Source organism: Pleurodeles waltl, chromosome 1_1 (assembly GCF_031143425.1).
Source record: "Pleurodeles waltl isolate 20211129_DDA chromosome 1_1, aPleWal1.hap1.20221129, whole genome shotgun sequence".
Taxonomy (NCBI): Eukaryota; Metazoa; Chordata; class Amphibia; order Caudata; family Salamandridae; genus Pleurodeles; species Pleurodeles waltl.
This window is the reverse complement of record NC_090436.1, coordinates 14,037,266-14,055,616: the sequence shown is the minus strand read 5'-3', so window position 1 is coordinate 14,055,616 and position 18,351 is coordinate 14,037,266. Positions and strand designations below refer to the sequence as shown.

At 47.6% G+C, this 18,351-nt stretch overlaps 1 protein-coding gene across 1 annotated transcript in view; it reads right to left on the bottom strand.

The window, feature by feature from the left end:
- LOC138254117 (endonuclease domain-containing 1 protein-like) overlaps positions 1–18,351 on the bottom strand; it is a 127,271-nt gene that overhangs the window by 102,246 nt on the left and 6,674 nt on the right. The gene's annotated exons all lie outside the window — the stretch shown is intronic.

Sequence of the window (18,351 nt, the reverse complement as noted above, 5' to 3'; positions counted from 1 at the left end):
GGAACTGAACCTGCATCTGGAACTGAGGTACTGCCTGGCTTCCCAAAGGAATCACCTGGACTGCTTTACTGTGAAGGACTGCTGCCTTGCTGTTGCCCTGCTGTCTTGCTGACCTCTGCCTTCGCTGAGAAGTGCTCTCCAAGGGCTTGGATTGAGCTTGCCTCCAGTTGCTTAAGTCTCAGGGCCAAAAAGAATTCACTCTCTGCAATGAAATCCTTGTGTGCCAAAAATTTGACGCACAGCCTGCTGGAAACGATGCACAGCCTGCACTGCGACAAGAAAATCGCCGCACAGCCGAACTGGAATGATGCAGCCCGACTTCCCAAATGAAGATCAACGCAGCGCCTGCGTTGCAACCAGAAATTCACCACACAGCCCACTGGATCGACGCACAGCCGAGCTGGAATGACGCAGCACGACTTCTCAGACGGAGAATCGACGCAGCACCTGCCGTGCAACAGAAAATTCAACGCAAGCATGTGACTTCGCCCCGCACACCTGAGACTTCCACGCATCGTCCCTGGGTGCACCGAAAATCCCCACACCGTAGTGAGGAACCCGGATGGTGCGCCAAAGAATCAATGCAAGTCCTGTGTTGCGGGAAAAGAAAAAACTCATTGTCAGCATGCGTCGGAAAATATGACGCACACCCTCTCTTTTTTCCAAGCAACCTCCTCCTCTGTGATCCTTGTGCATGTAATTTGTGACACACACCAGGTACTTTGAGAAACCAAGCATTAACTGTTTATTTCTAAACCAAAGACTATTATACACTTATTGAAATTCATATTACAACTTGTACTTATTGCATTTTGATAATTATGACCTTATTCTTATCAGATAAATATTTTATATTTTTCTAAACACTGTGGGGTGTATTTTGTGGTGTTTTCACTGAGTTACTGTATGATTTATTGCACAAACACTTTACACATTACCTTCTAAGTTAAGCCTGACCGCTCAGTGCCAAGCTACCAGAGGGTGGGCACAGGATAATTTGGATTGTGTGTGGCTTACCCTGACTAGGATTGTGGTCCCTATTTGGACTAGGGTGTATACCTCAGGCAACTAGAGACCCCATTTCTAACAATCAGATGCTTGGAAAGGATGCAAGCGTGATGCAATATTTAGGTTGACTTTCTGAGTTCTAATCCTGGCTATTCATTGCACATCATTGTTGATCTGCAGTCATCAGCTTCATCCCACATTTCTTATTTCAGGGAGCATTTGGGTCCCTAATCAGAACCCAATTTGGGCTTTTAAGTTCTATTTAAATGTGCCTACGCCTGTTTTTTTATAAGTGGAAAACTACTTTTATCCTTTACAGAAATCTAGTCACACAGAGCATTCTTTGTTAGTAAGTTTCCTGTGGGTGGCAACTGTGTTCCAGGGTGGGAATGTCAATGATATTTTTGAACAACCACAAAGATACATCTTTGTGGTTTGTCCGAACCCAATTTCAGTCCATTTCCTAACCTGGGGATATTCGGAGAATACTTGTCAACGGCAGGAATAGAGTCCTTAACTGGGTGAAATGTTAGCATGTGTGTTAGCGCTCGTTAGTTTTTATTGTGTGTAAAAAGCACATGAATAAAGGCCTGATTACGACCTTGGCAGAAGGGATTACGCACACGTTCCATAGGATATACTGGAACTTGCAATATGGCGGTTGGGATATCCGTCACTTTTGTGGCTGAGTTAACCCCTTCTGCCACATGGTGGAGGAGGGGCCATTGTTCCCATTATCCTCTGTGATCACACTTTGGGCATGCTAAATTTTCATCGGAACTCACTGCTAGGGTGGTCATCACCTTTCCACTGATCACTGACTTTGGGACTTTCGTGTTTTCCTCTGAACTCACTGCAAGGACATCAGTTTTTGTGCCAACTCACAGCAGGAATGATCACTTTTCCACCATTGTATAGAGTGCCTTGCAAAGTCCTACAGCCCTCTTGTTGGACCTCATGGCCCACATATGAGTGGTGCCACCAAAGGACGACTACCTTGTAGAGGAAAGGGTGACGTATGCCTTATTTATCATCCAGAATAGCCATGAGATGACGAGTGTGCACAGTGGAGCGCATGGCCAGAGGTGCCAGCACTGAGTTCACCCAGCATCGCCTTCTATCTGCTACTCAAGTATGTACAGTCTCAGCTGTTTGAAGACAACTGGTGACCATTCACTGACCCCACATACCCATCACCCACCTAATAGTTCTAGGTTTTGCAGGGGAGGGACAGTCTGCCTCCTGCCAGGGTTGTGATGTGTACCTGCCTATTGGCCTTTGGTGACGCCTGTACTACCCACTACCCTACTTGTACCCAGCTGTCTCTCTGTGCGATACTTTGACTGCAATGCCTTGGTTCCATTTCTATTCCTCTGTGCTGGTCATTGGGCTTCATCTCTACCTCTAGTTTCCAGCTTTAGTGATTCCTCTCAACCACAGCCCTACCTTTCCTTCTTGCGGCTTCTTTAACCAAGTGTCACCTCTCTACCCTCTCAAGAATCTTTTTTATTTGCCGAGCGCTTGATTCGATGAAGACTTCATGGTGTTCTTCTGCTGGGGCAACTATTTTCTCCTCAGCAATATGCCTCAGGTATATTTTTCTCCTCCAGATCTGTGACTGTCCCTGCACTTCAAATCATCCTCTTTCCTCTTTGTCTGTTCCCTTTTCATGCACCTCTGTTCACCCTGTCTTCTCTAGGTGTTTTCTCTTTTCCTGCTCCTTTCTTCTCCTGGTAGGTTCTATTCACCACAATTGATGCCTCTCTTCATTTGTATCCTCCTTTCCACTGTCTCTCAGTTCTCCCTCTCTTTTCCCTCACCCCTTCAGTAGCTTATTTCACTGTCCCTTTACCCTGGGTATCCTTTTCTGAGACCAGATTGGAATATTTTTCCTCATCCCTACCTCTCTCTTCTCACCTGCATCAGTCCTTCAGTTCCAGCCTGCTCCTCCAGGAGGGGTCTTTTCACCAGTGCCTTATCTGGACTTGATATTTGGAGAGGATTTTAATACTGGCCTCCTTTACTCCTGCACACTTTCTAAATGCTGGTGGTCGAAGCGACCTGTTCAATCTTACAATGGCCTTTAACATTGGAAGCTGACTTCCCTCCAAGGAAACACAGCAAGGCAAGCAACATTACTATCGGTAGATATGCCTGACCCAGTCTCTGTTGTCCTCTTCAGAAAAAACAGAACCAGTCTCTATTTGAGAAATACAAAAGTTAAAAATAAATTCAGCTGCCCAATCCTTGCAGCAAGAAAATGTACAGCGTTGATCTGTGCTCCTATTGCAGCATTCTGTATTTATATTGAAAGCTTACAGGTTCATATCACAGACTCTTGTCATCACAGCTCCTTTTCTACTATGAATGACAGAAATCATCTGTATACGATCTTGGATTCTTGGAGGTCGGTGGAGAACCAGTTGGGTCTCTTGTGGTGCTGATTGCAGGCAGAGTTCCTTAGTGGCCAGTTGGTGATCAATTGGTAGAGGTTGCGGGCAGAGTGTGAGAAAGTAGCCTCTTTCTAGCCTTGTTACCCCCACTTTTGGCCTGTTTGTGAGTGTATGTTAGGGTGTTTTCACTGTCTCACTGGGACCCTGCTAGCCAGGGCCCAGTGCTCATAGTGAAAACCCTATGTTTTCAGTATGTTTGTTATGTGTCACTGGGACCCTGCTAGTCAGGACCCCAGTGCTCATAAGTTTGTGACCTATATGTATGTGTTCCTTGTGTGATGCCTAACTGTCTCACTGAGGCTCTGCTAACCAGAACCTCAGTGGTTATGCTCTCTCTGTCCAAATTGTCACTAACAGGCTAGTGACCAATTTCACCAATTTACATTAGCTGAGGTACCCAGGGTATTGGGGTTCCAGGAGATCCCTATGGGCTGCAGCATTTCTTTTGCCACCCATAGGGAGCTCTGACAATTCTTACACAGGCCTGCCATTGCAGCCTGAGTGAAATAACGTCCACGTTATTTCACAGCCATTTACCACTGCACTTAAGTAACTTATAAGTCACCTATATGTCTAACCTTTACCTGGTAAAGGTTGGGTGCTAAGTTACTTAGTGTGTGGGCACCCTGGCACTAGCCAAGGTGCCCCCACATTGTTCAGGGCAAATTCCCCGGACTTTGTGAGTGCGGGAACACCATTACACGCGTGCACTATACATATGTCACTACATATGTATAGCGTCACAATGGTAACTCCGAACATGGCCATGTAACATGTCTAAGATCATGGAATTGTCATCCCGATGCCATTCTGGCATTGGGGAGACAATTCCATGATCCCTCGAGTCTCTAGCACAGACCCGGGTACTGCCAAACTGCCTTTCCCGGGGTTTCACTGCAGCTGCTGCTGCTGCCAACCCCTCAGACAGGTTTCTGCCCTCCTGGGGTCCAGCCAGGCTTGGCCCAGGAAGGCAGAACAAATAACTTCCTCAGAGAGAGGGTGTTACATAATCTCCCTTTGGAAAAAGGTGTTAGGGCTGGGCAGGAGTAGCCTCCCCCAGCCTCTGGAAATGCTTTCATGGGCACAGATGGTGCCCATTTCTGCATAAGCCAGTCTACACCGGTTCAGCGATCCTCCAGCCCTGCTCTGGCGCGAAACTGGATCTTAGACATGTTACATGGCCATGTTCGGAGTTACCATTGTGACGCTATACATATGTCGTGACATATGTATAGTGCACGCGTGTAATGGTGTCCCCGCACTCACAAAGTCCGGGGAATTTGCCCTGAACAATGTGGGAGCACCTTGGCTAGTGCCAGGGTGCCCACACACTAAGTAACTTAGCACCCAACCTTTACCAGGTAAAGGTTAGACATATAGGTGACTTATAAGTTACTTAAGTGCAGTGGTAAATGGCTGTGAAATAACGTGGACGTTATTTCACTCAGGCTGCACTAGCAGGCCTGTGTAATAATTGTCAGATCTCCCTATGGGTGGCACAAGAAATGCTGCAGCTCATAGGGATCTCCTGGAACCCCAATACCCTGGGTACCTCAGTACCATATACTAGGGGATTATAAGGGTGTTCCAGTAAGCCAATGTAAATTGGTGAAATTGGTCACTAGCCTGTTAGTGACAATTTGGAAAGAGAATGAGAGAGCATAACCACTGAGGTTCTGGATAGCAGAGCCTCAGTGAGACAGTTAGTCATAACACAGGTAACACATACAGGGCACACTTATGAGCACTGGGTGTAGGAGGCTGGACTGGCTTGTAGTGAGTACCAAGGGGTACTTGCACCTTGCACCAGGCCCAGTTATCCCTTATTAGTGTATAGGGTGTCTAGCAGCTTAGGCTGATAGATAATGGTAGCTTAGCAGAGCAGCTTAGGCTGAACTAGGAGACGTGTGAAGCTACTACAGTACCACTTAGTGTCATATGCACAATATCATAAGAAAACACAATACACAGTTATACTAAAAATAAAGGTACTTTATTTTTATGACAATATGCTAAAGTATCTTAGAGTGTACCCTCAGTGAGAGGATAGGAAATATACACAAGATATATATACACAATAGCAAAAATATGCAGTATAGTCTTAGAAAACAGTGCAAACAATGTATAGTTACAATAGGATGCAATGGGGAAACATAGGGATAGGGGCAACACAAACCATACACTCCAAAAGTGGAATGCGAACCACGAATGGACCCCAAACCTATGTGACCTTGTAGAGGGTCGCTGGGACTATTAGAAAATAGTGAGAGTTAGAAAAATAACCCTCCCCAAGACCCTGAAAAGTGAGTGCAAAGTGCACTAAAGTTCCCCTAAGGACAAAGAAGTCGTGTTAGAGGAATAATGCAGGAAAGACACAAACCAGCAATGCAACAACTGTGGATTTCCAATCTAGGGTACCTGTGGAACAAGGGGACCAAGTCCAAAAGTCACAAGCAAGTCGGAGATGGGCAGATGCCCAGGAAATGCCAGCTGCGGGTGCAAAGAAGCTTCTACTGGACAGAAGAAGCTGAGGTTTCTGCAGGAACGAAAAGGGCTAGAGACTTCCCCTTTGGTGGACGGATCCTGCTCGCCGTGGAGAGTCTTGCAGAAGTGTTTTCCCGCCAAAAGAACGCCAACAAGCCTTGCTATCTGCAAATCGTGCGTTTGGCGTTTTTGGACGCTGCTGGAGTCCAGGAGAGACCAGGAGGTTGCAAATTGGAACTGAAGAGAGAGGGGACGTCGAGCAAGACAAAGAGCCCTCACTGAAGCAGATAGCACCCGGAGAAGTGCCAGAAACAGGCACTAAAAGGATGCGTGAAACGGTGCTCGCCGAAGTTGCACAAAGGAGTCCTACGTCGCCGGAGACCAACTTAGAAAGTCGTGCAATGCAGGTTAGAGTGCCGTGGACCCAGGCTTGGCTGTGCAAAAAGGATTTCCGCCGGAAGTGCACAGGGGCCGGAGTAGCTGCAAAGTCGCGGTTCCCAGCAATGCAGCCCAGCGAGGTGAGGCAAGGACTTACCTCCACCAAACTCGGGCTGAAGAGTCACTGGACTGTGGGGGTCACTGGAACAGAGTCGCTGGATTCAAGGGACCTCGCTCGTCGTGCTGAGAGGAGACCCAAGGGACCGGTAATGCAGCTTTTTGGTGCCTGCGGTTGCAGGGGGAAGATTCCGTCGACCCACGGGAGATTTCTTCGGAGCTTCTGGTGCAGAGAGGAGGCAGGCTACCCCCACAGCATGCACAAGCAGGAAAACAGTCGAGAAGGCGGCAGGATCAGCGTTACAGAGTTGCAGTAGTCGTCTTTGCTTCTATGTTGCAGGTTTGCAGGCTTCCAGCGCGGTCAGCAGTCGATTCCTTATCAGAAGGTGAAGAGAGAGATGCAGAGGAACTCAGCTGAGCTCATGCATTCGTTATCTAAAGTTTCCCCAGAGACAGAGACCCTAAATAGCCAGAAAAGAGGGTTTGGCTACTTAGGAGAGAGGACAGGCTACTAACACCTGAAGGAGCCTATCAGCAGGAGTCTCTGACGTCACCTGGTAGCACTGGCCACTCAGAGCAGTCCAGTGTGCCAGCAGCACCTCTGTTTCCAAGATGGCAGAGGTCTGGAGCACACTGGAGGAGCTCTGGACACCTCCCAGGGGAGGTGCAGGTCAGGGGAGTGGTCACTCCCCTTTCCTTTGTCCAGTTTCGCGCCAGAGCAGGGGCTAAGGGGTCCCTGAACCGGTGTAGACTGGCTTATGCAGAATTGGGCACATCTGTGCCCAAGAAAGCATTTCCAGAGGCTGGGGGAGGCTACTCCTCCCCTGCCTTCACACCATTTTCCAAAGGGAGAGGGTGTCACACCCTCTCTCAGAGGAAGTTCTTTGTTCTGCCATCCTGGGCCAGGCCTGGCTGGACCCCAGGAGGGCAGATGCCTGTCTGAGGGGTTGGCAGCAGCAGCAGCTGCAGTGAAACCCCAGGAAGGGCAGTTTGGCAGTACCAGGGTCTGTGCTACAGACCACTGGGATCATGGGATTGTGCCCACTATGCCAGGATGGCATAGAGGGGGCAATTCCATGATCATAGACATGTTACATGGCCATATTCGGAGTTACCATTGTGAAGCTACATATAGGTAGTGACCTATATGTAGTGCACGCGTGTAATGGTGTCCCCGCACTCACAAAGTTCAGGGAATTGGCTCTGAACAATGTGGGGGCACCTTGGCTAGTGCCAGGGTGCCCACACACTAAGTAACTTTGCACCTAACCTTTACCAGCTAAAGGTTAGACATATAGGTGACTTATAAGTTACTTAAGTGCAGTGTAAAATGGCTGTGAAATAACGTGAACGTTATTTCACTCAGGCTGCAGTGGCAGGCCTGTGTAAGAATTGTCAGAGCTCCCTATGGGTGGCAAAAGAAATGCTGCAGCCCATAGGGATCTCCTGGAACCTCAATACCCTGGGTACCTCAGTACCATATACTAGGGAATTATAAGGGTGTTCCAGTAAGCCAATGTAAATTGGTAAAAATGGTCACTAGCCTGTTAGTGACAATTTGGAAAGAAATGAGAGAGCATAACCACTGAGGTTCTGATTAGCAGAGCCTCAGTGAGACAGTTAGTCACTACACAGGTAACACATTCAGGCACACTTATGAGCACTGGGGCCCTGGGTTACCAGGGTCCCAGTGACACATACAACTAAAACAACATATATATACAGTGAAAAATGGGGGTAACATGCCAGGCAAGATGGTACTTTCCTACACAACCCCCCCCCCAAACGAAGGACAATAAGACTAGCCATGACCTGATGAGTCTTCATTGTCTAAGTGGAAATATCTGGAGAGTCCATCTGCATTGGAGTGGCTACTCCCAGGTCTATGTTCCACTGTATAGTCCATTCCCTGTAGGGATATGGACCACCTCAACAATTTAGGATTTTCACCTTTCATTTGTTTTAGCCAAAGTAGAGGTTTGTGGTCTGTCTGAACAATGAAGTGAGTGCCAAACAGGTATGGCCTCAACTTCTTCAGAGCCCAGACCACAGCAAAGGCCTCCCTCTCAATGGCAGACCAACGCTTTTCTCTAGGGGTCAACCTCCTACTAATAAAAGCAACAGGTTGATCCTGGCCCTCAGAATTAAGTTGTGATAGGACTGCCCCTACTCCTAATTCAGATGCATCAGTTTGGACATAGAATTTTTTAGAGTAACAAGGGCTTTTCAGGACAGGTGCAGAGCACATGGCCTGCTTCAGCTCCTCAAAAGCTTTCTGACAGTTTGCTGTCCATAATACCTTTTTAGGCATTTTCTTGGATGTGAGGTCATTAAGAGGGGCTGCAATGGAGCCATAGTTCTTAATGAACCTCCTGTAATACCCAGTGAGGCCTAGGAAGGCTCTCACCTGAGTCTGAGTGGTAGGAGGAACCCAATCAATAATAGTTTGGATTTTCCCCTGAAGTGGTGCAATCTGTTCCCCACCAACAAGGTGTCCCAGATAAACCACCTTACCCTGCTCTATCTGGCACTTTGAAGCCTTGATAGTGAGGCCTGCCTTTTGCAGGGCCTCCAAAACTTTCCATAGGTGGACCAGGTGATCATCCCAGCTGGAGCTAAAGACAGCTATATCGTCCAAATATGCTGCACTCAAAGCTTCCAGCCCTTGCAGGACTGTGTTCCCCAACCTCTGAAAAGTGGCAGGTGCATTTTTCAAACCAAAAGGCATTACAGTAAACTGGTAATGTCCTCCAATGGTAGAAAATGCAGTCTTAGGTTTAGCATCTTCTGATAATTTGATCTGCCAATACCCTGCAGTCAAATCAAAAGTGCTTAGATACTTGGCAGATGCCAGTGTATCTATGAGCTCATCTGCCCTGGGTATAGGGTGAGCATCAGTTTTGGTTACCAAGTTGAGACCTCTATAGTCTACACAAAACCGCATTTCCTTCTTTCCATCTTTGGAATGGGGTTTTGGTACCAGTACCACAGGAGAAGCCCATGGACTGTCAGAGTGCTCAACTACTCCTAGTTCTAACATTTTCTGGACCTCTTGCTTTATGCAGTCCCTGACATTGTCAGGCTGCCTATAGATCTTACTTTTGACAGGTAAACTGTCTCCAGTATCTATAGTGTGCTCACACCAAGAAGTGGTACCTGGCACAGTAGAGAAGAGTTCAGAGAATTGATCTAGGAGATTTATGCAATTATCTTTCTGCTCAGCAGTAAGACAATCAGCCAAAACTACACCTTCCACAAGAACATCTTGTTCTGTGGAAGAGAAGAGATCAGGTAGAGGATCACTGTCTTCTTCCTGTCCCTCATCAGTTGCCATGAGCAGGGTGAGATCAGCCCTGTCATAGTAGGGTTTCAGGCGGTTGACATGGAGCACCCTAAGGGGACTCCTGGCAGTGCCTAAGTCAACCAAGTAGGTGACTTCACCCTTCTTTTCAACAATTGTGTGGGGTCCACTCCATTTATCTTGGAGTGCTCTTGGGGCCACAGGCTCCAAGACCCACACTTTCTGCCCTGGTTGGTACTGAACCAAAACAGCCTTCTGGTCATGCCATTGCTTCTGGAGCTCTTGGCTGGCCTGAAGGTTTTTACTGGCCTTTTTCATGTACTCAGCCATCCTTGATCTGAGGCCAAGTACATAATCCACAATATTCTGCTTAGGAGCTTTTAAAGGTTGTTCCCAACCCTCCTTTACAAGTGTGAGTGGACCCTTAACAGGGTGTCCAAAAAGAAGTTCAAAGGGGCTGAAGCCCACTCCTTTCTGGGGTACCTCCCTGTAGGCAAAAAGGAGGCATGGTAGAAGGATATCCCATCTCCTGCGGAGTTTTTCAGGGAGACCCATAATCATGCCTTTGAGAGTTTTATTAAATCTCTCACCCAGTCCATTTGTTTGTGGATGATAGGGTGTTGTGAACTTGTACGTTACACCACACTCCTTCCACATGGCCTTTAAGTATGCAGACATGAAATTGCTTCCTCTGTCTGATACTACTTCCTTTGGGAAGCCCACCCTGGAAAATATTCCCAGGAGGGCCTTTGCCACTGCAGGTGCTGTAGTGGTCCTTAAAAGAATTGCTTCAGGATATCTTGTGGCATGGTCCACTACCACTAAGATAAACCTATTGCCTGAAGCAGTAGGAGGGTCAAGGGGGCCAACTATGTCAACCCCTACCCTTTCAAAGGGAACCCCAACCACAGGCAGTGGGATAAGGGGTGCCTTTGGGGTGCCACCTGTCTTGCCACTGGCTTGACAGGTTTCACAGGACTTACAAAATTCCTTTGTGTCCTCAGACATCCTAGGCCAATGAAACAGGGGAACAAGCCTGTCCCAAGTTTTCATTTGTCCTAGGTGCCCAGCTAAGGGAATGTCATGTGCCAGTGTTAGGAGGAACTTTCTGTACTCCTGAGGAATCACTAATCTCCTGGCAGCTCCAGGTTTAGGATCCCTATGCTCAGTGTACAAGAGGTTGTCCTCCCAGTAAACTCTGTGAGAGTCACTGACATCCCTATTAGCCTGTTTGACAGCTTGCTGTCTGAGACCCTCTAATGTGGGACAGGTTTGCTGTGCCACACTCAGCTCCTCTCTGGCAGGCCCCCCTTCACCCAAAAGCTCAGCAGTGTCTGCTTCCAGCTCCTCTGGTGTAGGTTCTGCACAGGGAGGGAATTCTTCTTCCTCAGAAGTAGAATCCACTGTAGAGGGAGGGATAGTAGGAAGTGGTTTGCTTCTACTAGCCCTAGCTTTAGGGAGCACTTGGTCCATTGTTCCAGGATCCAAGCTTCCCTGTCCTTTTTGCTTTTTGGCCTGAGCCCTTGTCAAAGCAAAAATATGCCCTGGGATGCCCAGCATTGCTGCATGGGCCTCCAACTCCACATCTGACCAAGCTGATGTCTCCAAATCATTCCCTAATAGACAGTCTACAGGTAAATCTGAAGCTACCACAACTTTCTTTGGACCAGTTACCCCCCCCCCCCAGTTGAGATTTACAACAGCCATGGGGTGGCTTTGTGTTATGTTGTGAGCATCGGTTACTTGGTACTGGTGTCCAAGTATGTGTTGTTCAGGGTGCACCAGTTTCTCAATCACCATTGTGACACTGGCACCTGTGTCCCTGTAGGCCTGGACCTCAACACCATTTATTAGGGTTAGTTGCTTGTACTTCTCCAAGTTATGGGGGCAAGCAACCAAAGTGGCTAAATCAATAGCCCCTTCAGAGACTAAAGTAGCCTCTGTGGTCTCCCTAATCAGACCAACCCCAACTAAATTACCAAAAGTGAGCCCAGCTACTCCCTTGGATTGGCTATTAGTAGGTTTGCTCCCACCACCACTGCTATTAGTAGGGACACTAGGTGTAGCAGTAGGGGTTGTAGTGGTAGGAGCAGTGGTGCCTTTCTTTGGACAGCTGGGATCTGTTGTCCAATGGCCTTTTATTTTACATAAATAGCACCATGGTTTCTTTTCCTTGTTCTGATTAAAAGAGGATTTGGCCCACCACCCCCACCAGAGTGTTTTTGTGGGCCTGATGAAGACTCATTTTTAGATTTGTCCCCACCCTTGTCAGAAGACTTACCATCCTTCTTTTTGTTGCCATCTTTGTCACCCCCTGTATGAACTTTTCTGTTCACTCTTGTTCTGACCCATTTGTCTGCCTTCTTTCCCAATTCTTGGGGAGAGGTCAGATCAGAGTCCACCAAGTACTGGTGCAACAAATCAGACACACAATTATTAAGAATATGCTCTCTCAGGATTAAGTTATACAGGCTGTCATAATCAGTAACTTTACTGCCATGTAACCACCCCTCCAAGGCCTTCACTGAATGGTCAATAAAATCAACCCAGTCTTGTGAAGACTCCTTTTTGGTCTCTCTGAACTTTATCCTGTACTGTTCAGTGGTTAAGCCATAACCATCCAGGAGTGCATTCTTAAGAACTTGGAAATTATTAGCATCATTTTCTTTCACAGTAAGGAGCCTATCCCTTCCTTTTCCACTAAATGATAGCCATAGGATAGCAGCCCACTGCCTTTGAGGGACATCCTGTACAACACAGGCCCTCTCAAGTGCAGCAAACCACTTGTTAATGTCATCCCCCTCCTTATAAGGGGGAACTATCTTGTGCAGATTCCTGGAATCATGCTCTTTTGCAGGATGACTATGGGGAATACTGCTGCTGCCACCATGGGTATCTAAACCCAACTTCTGTCTTTCCTTCTCTAATTCAAAAGACTGTCTATCCAAATCCAGCTGTTGCTTTTTAAGCTTCAGTCTGGTTTGTTCCACCCTCAACTTATTGAGTTCCCTCTCTAACATTCTGTCATCAGGGTTGGTGGGAGGGACATTTCTAGAAACAGAGCTATGATGGGAATGAACAGAAGGAGACCTGTCCCTTACAGAAGCCACCCTAACAGCTTGGTTTACAGAAACATTACTACCAGTATGGTGAGAATAAATGCTTTTGCTATGATGTGAGACAACACTATTTATATGGTGTGGCTCATCATCATTACCATCTATGCTAGATTGTCTAGTAATGGGCAGGCTAGGAAGTTTCTTTCCTGAATCTTTTCCTGGGGGAGTCCCTGAATCAGATTGAGAACTATTAGGTACTTTTTCAACAGATGAGGCACCTATGGCCTTATCCTGTTCTCTAAGCATGTTAAGTAACAGTTCCAAGGAAGGATTCTTCCCTACACTCAAACCTCTCTCTATACAGAGACTCCTTGCTCTTTTCCAGCTAAGGTTGTCATATGCAAGTTTGGACAGATCAACATTTTGGCCTGTGCCAGACATTTTTAGAGAGAGTTAAAGTGATAGAAAAAGAAAAAAAAGTTTTCAGAACTTTTTGGAAAGACAGAAAAAAAACTTTTTAACTTTTAAGAACTTTTTGAAAGTTTTAGAAGTACTTTTCAGCACTTAGAAGAGTGAAAAGAGGAAATGCAAAACTTTTTGGCTATGTGTATATACACTGACCTTGTTTTGTATATTTTTCTCTTATGAAAAGTACAATGACAAGAGTGTTAAGTAGTCTCAAGCACTTATCCCACCACTGCACAACCAATGTAGGAGGCTGGACTGACTTGTAGTGAGTACCAAGGGGTACTTGCACCTTGCACCAGGCCCAGTTATCCCTTATTAGTGTATAGGGTGTCTAGCAGCTTAGGCTGATAGATAATGGTAGCTTAGCAGAGCAGCTTAGGCTGAACTAGGAGACGTGTGAAGCTACTACAGTACCACTTAGTGTCATATGCACAATATCATAAGAAAACACAATACACAGTTATACTAAAAATAAAGGTACTTTATTTTTATGACAATATGCCAAAGTATCTTAGAGTGTACCCTCAGTGAGAGGATAGGAAATATACACAAGATATATATACACAATAGCAAAAATATGCAGTATAGTCTTAGAAAACAGTGCAAACAATGTATAGTTACAATAGGATGCAATGGGGAAACATAGGGATAGGGGCAACACAAACCATATACTCCAAAAGTGGAATGCGAACCACGAATGGACCCCAAACCTATGTGACCTTGTAGAGGGTCGCTGGGACTATTAGAAAATAGTGAGAGTTAGAAAAATAACCCTCCCCAAGACCCTGAAAAGTGAGTGCAAAGTGCACCAAAGTTCCCCTAAGGACAAAATAGTCGTGTTAGAGGGAAAATGCAAGGAAAACACAAATCAGCAATGCAACAACGATGGATTCCTGACTGAGGGTACCTGTGGAACAAGGGGACCAAGTCCAAAAGTCACAAGCAGCTCGGAGATGGGCAGATGCCCAAGAAATGCCAGCGGTTGGTGCAAAGAAGCTCTTACTAGGCTGAAGAACTGTGAATACTGCAGGAACGACAAGGGCTAGAGACTTCCCCTTTGAAGGATGGATCCCCCACGCCTTGGAGAGTTGTGCAGAAGTGTTTTCCCGTCGGATGGACGCCAACAAGCCTTGCTACACGCAAATCGTGCGTTTGGCGTTTTTGGACGCTGCTGGGGCCCAGGAGGGACCAGGAGGTCGCAAATTGGACCTGCATAGAGAGGGGACGTCGAGCAAGACAAAGAGCCCTCACTGAAGCAGGTAGCACCCGGAGAAGTGCCAGAAACAGGCACTACGAGGATGCGTGAAATGGTGCTCGCCGAAGTTGCACAAAGGAGTCCCACGTCGCCGGAGACCAACTTAGAAAGTCGTGCAATGCAGGTTAGAGTGCCGTGGACCCAGGCTTGGCTGTGCACGAAGGATTTCTGCCGGAAGTGCACAGGGGCCGGAGTAGCTAGCAAAGTCGCGGTTCCCAGCAATGCAGCCCAGCGAGGTGAGGCAAGGACTTACCTCCACCAAACTTGGGCTGAAGAGTCACTGGACTGTGGGGGTCACTTGGACGGTGTCGCTGGATTCGAGGGACCTCGCTCGTCGTGCTGAGAGGAGACCCAAGGGACCGGTAATGCAGCTTTTTGGTGCCTGCGGTTGCAGGGGGAAGATTCCGTCGACCCACAGGAGATTTCTTCGGAGCTTCTGGTGCAGAGAGGAGGCAGACTACCCCCACAGCATGCACAAGCAGGAAAACAGTCGAGAAGGCGGCAGGATCAGCGTTACAGAGTTGCAGTAGTCGTCTTTGCTACTATGTTGCAGGTTTGCAGGCTTCCAGCGCGGTCAGCGGTCGATTCCTTATCAGAAGGTGAAGAGGGAGATGCAGAGGAACTCGGCTGAGCTCATGCATTCGTTATCTAAAGTTTCCCCAGAGACAGAGACCCTAAATAGCCAGAAAAGAGGGTTTGGCTACCTAGGAGAGAGGAAAGGCTACTAACACCTGAAGGAGCCTATCACAAGGAGTCTCTGACGTCACCTGGTGGCACTGGCCACTCAGAGCAGTCCAGTGTGCCAGCAGCACCTCTGTTTCCAAGATGGCAGAGGTCTGGAGCACACTGGAGGAGCTCTGGACACCTCCCAGGGGAGGTGCAGGTCAGGGGAGTGGTCACTCCCCTTTCCTTTGTCCAGTTTCACGCCAGAGCAGGGGCTAAGGGGTCCCTGAACCGGTGTAGACTGGCTTATGCAGAATTGGGCACATCTGTGCCCAAGAAAGCATTTCCAGAGGCTGGGGGAGGCTACTCCTCCCCTGCCTTCACACCATTTTCCAAAGGGAGAGGGTGTCACACCCTCTCTCAGAGGAAGTTCTTTGTTCTGCCATCCTGGGCCAGGCCTGGCTGGACCCCAGGAGGGCAGCTGCCTGTCTGAGGGGTTGGCAGCAGCAGCAGCGAAACCCCAGGAAGGGCAGTCTGCCTGTACCAGGGTCTGTGCTACAGACCACTGGGATCATGGAATTGTACCAACAATGCCAGGATGGCATAGAGGTGGCAATTCCATGATCATAGACATGTTACATGGCCATATTCGGAGTTACCATGGTGAAGCTACATATAGGTAGTGACCTATATGTAGTGCACGCGTGTAATGGTGTCCCCGCACTCACAAAGTTCAGTGAATTGGCTCTGAACAATGTGGGGGCACCTTGGCTAGTGCCAGGGTGCCCTCACACTAAGTAACTTTGCACCTAACCTTTACCAGGTAAAGGTTAGACATATAGGTGACTTATAAGTTACTTAAGTGCAGTGTAAAATGGCTGTGAAATAACGTGGACGTTATTTCACTCAGGCTGCTGTGGCAGGCCTGTGTAAGATTTGTCAGAGCTCCCTATGGGTGGCAAAAGAAATGCTGCAGCCCATAGGGATCTCCTGGAACCCCAATACCCTGGGTACCTCAGTACCATATACTAGGGAATTATAAGGGTGTTCCAGTAAGCCAATGTAAATTGGTAAAAATGGTCACTAGCCTGTCAGTGACAATTTGGAAAGAAATGAGAGAGCATAACCACTGAGGTTCTGATTAGCAGAGCCTCCGTGAGACAGTTAGTCACTACACAGGTAACACATTCAGGCACACTTATGAGCACTGGGGCCCTGGGTTACCAGGGTCCCAGTGACACATACAACTAAAACAACATATATACAGTGAAAAATGGGGGTAACATGCCAGGCAAGATGGTACTTTCCTACACATATATACAGTGAAATATGGGGGTAACATGCCAGGCAGGATGGTACTTTCCTACAACTCTACTGTACGACACTCTACGCCACTCTACTCTACTTGACTCTACGTCACTCCATGCCATTCTACTCTACTACACTCTATGCCACTCTATTCTACGACAATCTACGTCACTCAATGGCATTCTACTCTACTACTCTACTACACTCTATGCCACTCTACTATAGGACACTTGTAGGAGGCTGGACTGGCTTGTAGTGAGTACCAAGGAGTACTTGCACCTTGCACCAGGCCCAGGTATCCCTTATTAGTGTATAGGGTGTCTAGCAGCTTAGGCTGATAGATAATGGTAGCTTAGCAGAGCAGCTTAGGCTGAACTAGGAGACGTGTGAAGCTACTACAGTACCACAAGTGTCACTTGCACAATATCATAAGAAAACACAATACACAGTTATACTAAAAAGAAAGGTACTTTATTTTTATGACAATATGCCAAAGTATCTTAGAGTGTACCCTCAGTGAGAGGATAGGAAATATACACAAGATATATGTACACAATACCAAAAATATACAGTATAGTCTTAGAAAACAGTGCAAACAATGTATAGTTACAATAGGATGCAATGGGGACACATAGGGAAAGGGGCAACACAAACCATATACTCCAAAAGTGGAATGCAAACCACAAATGGACCCCAAACCTATGTGACCTTGTAGAGGGTCGCTGGGACTATTAGAAAATAGTGAGAGTTAGCAAAATAGCCCTCCCCAAGACCCTGAAAAGTGAGGGCAAAGTGCACTAAAGTTCCCCCAAAGACAAAGAAGTCGTGATAGAGGAATAATGCAGGAAAGACACAAACCAACAATGCAACAACGATGGATTTCCAATCTAGGGTACCTGTGGAACAAGGGGACCAAGTCCAAAAGTCACAAGCAAGTCGGAGATGGGCATATGCCCAGGAAATGCCAGCTGTGGATGCAAAGAAGCTTCTACTGGACAGAAGAAGCTGAGGTTTCTGCAGGAATGAAAAGAGCTAGGGACTTCCCCTTTGGTGGACGTATCCCTCTTGCCGTGGAGAGTCGTGCAGAAGTGTTTTCCCGCCGAAAGAACGCCAACAAGCCTTGCTAGCTGCAAATCGTTTGGTTAGCATTTTTGGACGCTGCTGTGGCCCAGGAGGGACCAGGAGGTCGCAATGTGGACCAGGAGGTAGAGGGGACGTCGAGCAAGACAAGGAGCCCTCTCAGCAGCAGGTAGCTCCCAGAGAAGTGCCAGAAACAGGCACTACGAGGATGCGTGAAACAGTGCTCACCCGAAGTTACACAAAGGAGTCCCACGTCGCCGGAGACCAACTTAGAAAGTCGTGCAATGCAGGTTAGAGTGCCGTGGACCCAGGCTTGACTGTGCACAAAGGATTCCCGCCGGAAGTGCACAGGGGCTGGAGTAGCTGCAAAAGTCACGGTTCACAGCAATGCAGTCTAGCGAGGTGAGGCAAGGACTTACCTCCACCAAACTTGGACTGAAGAGTCACTGGACTGTGGGGGTCACTGGGACAGAGTTGCTGGATTCGAGGGACCTCGCTCGTTGTGCTGAGAGGAGACCCAAGGGACAGGTAATGCAGCTTTTTGGTGCCTGCGGTAGCAGGGGGAAGATTCCGTCGACCCACAGGAGATTTCTTCGCAGCTTCTAGTGCAGAGAGGAGGCAGACTACCCCCACAGCATGCACCACCAGGAAAACAGTCGAGAAGGCGGCAGGATCAGCGTTACAGAGTTGCAGTAGTCGTCTTAGCTACTTTGTTGCAGTTTTGCAGGCTTCCAGCGCGGTCAGCAGTCGATTCCTTGGCAGAAGGTGAAGAGAGAG